The following is a 387-nucleotide window of genomic DNA, read 5'->3' as shown; positions in this document are numbered from 1 at the left end:
AAAAAAAAAAAAAAAAAAAAAAAAAGACGCGAGTAAAAAAAAAAAAACGCGATGAACAGAAGGGGCGCAGGGAGAAGCCCGCAAGAACAGACTAAATGAGAAGAATAGATTTGCAAACTTGTCTTTACGAACGCTACTCGTTCGGACGCGGTGTATAGTATACATATGAGGATAAAGATCTCGTAATGTTTAAAAAAATAAAAATCGATTGATAAAATTGTACGTGGAAAACGGTAAATAGAGATAGGATCGCTCTAGCAGGAGCTAACTAGAGGTAGGATCGACTTGGTCGATCGTGTTTCGCGCCTCGTGTCTGGTGTCTCGCGTACGTTTTCAACAACTTCCAACTTCCCGCGTTAATCGTCGTTGGTTCGCTCGTGTTCTCGG

General features: G+C 41.1%; 1 protein-coding gene and 1 long non-coding RNA gene across 2 annotated transcripts in view; one reads left to right on the top strand and one right to left on the bottom strand.

Annotated features, from left to right (window-relative positions):
- Positions 1–387, top strand: part of LOC116186154 — a 2,841-nt gene that overhangs the window by 541 nt on the left and 1,913 nt on the right. The window lies entirely within an intron of this gene.
- LOC116186151 overlaps positions 1–387 on the bottom strand; it is a 2,613-nt gene that overhangs the window by 1,063 nt on the left and 1,163 nt on the right. The gene's annotated exons all lie outside the window — the stretch shown is intronic.

The sequence above is a fragment of the Apis dorsata genome, unplaced genomic scaffold, assembly GCF_000469605.1.
Source record: "Apis dorsata unplaced genomic scaffold, Apis dorsata 1.3 scaffold_470, whole genome shotgun sequence".
NCBI classification, from domain to species: domain Eukaryota; kingdom Metazoa; phylum Arthropoda; class Insecta; order Hymenoptera; family Apidae; genus Apis; species Apis dorsata.
This window is presented reverse-complemented; position numbering and strand designations above follow the sequence as displayed.